The sequence below is a fragment of the Stenella coeruleoalba genome, assembly GCF_951394435.1.
Source record: "Stenella coeruleoalba genome assembly, chromosome: X".
In the NCBI taxonomy this organism is placed as follows: Eukaryota; Metazoa; Chordata; class Mammalia; order Artiodactyla; family Delphinidae; genus Stenella; species Stenella coeruleoalba.
Window position 1 is genome coordinate 1,537,134 of NC_137152.1, and position 864 is coordinate 1,537,997.

Sequence of the window (864 nt, forward strand, 5' to 3'; positions counted from 1 at the left end):
TCTGGGTTTTTTGCCTCTCCCTATAGACTCCAGAATCATTTGGTCTAAATCCACCTCTTTGTAACGAGGTGTTAGGATGGCAGGTGTCTCTGCGGTGCCCCAAACAAGCCCCTTAAGGCAAGGCTTACAGCCCCAGTTGGGGAGACAGTCAGGTTCGGGTGGGTGAGTGAGCCCAGGGACATCTCAGATACAATTGCTTTACAAGAGTGTGGGATTTTACGTTGTGTTTTCTTGGATCCCCACATGCATTTGCTCGGTAGACACGGAGCCTCTGCAAAGAGCAGACATACTGACAATCCCTGTGTGTGACGGCACACGAGGACTAGTGACAGTACAGCCTGGGGCACAGCAAATAACAAATGCCCACAGCCTGGGGAGCAGGGCGAAACACCCACAGAGCATTCCAGCGCGGGAAAGTGGCAGAGGGGAACTCCATGTAAGCTCGAAGTGGGAACGTTGGGACAGGTGATAGGGACAGCATGCAGGTGAAAACTCCTACCTGTGTGGGTGCATGCACATACACGTGTGTGGGTGTCATGTACACCGAGGCGTGTCTGCAAGGATGCGACACAGCAAACATACCCCAGTGGTCACCTCTGGGCGGGGGGAGCAGGGAGGGGCCTCGTCCTGCAGGGGAAAAGCATGAGGTCAGACACAAATACTGCTGTTTCTTTTTATTCCTTGACCCGGAGCAAATATGTGCTGCTCTATAATTGGAATGTCTAAACGCTTAAGCAATGTTGTGCCTCTTTGGAGCCTGGAAGCTCAGTAGAACCTACCTCTGCCTCTTCTTGGGCTGTGGGAACTCAGGAAGCTGCATAGAAGAGACAGCTTTGACCCTGGTCTTGTTGGGATGAGTTGGGG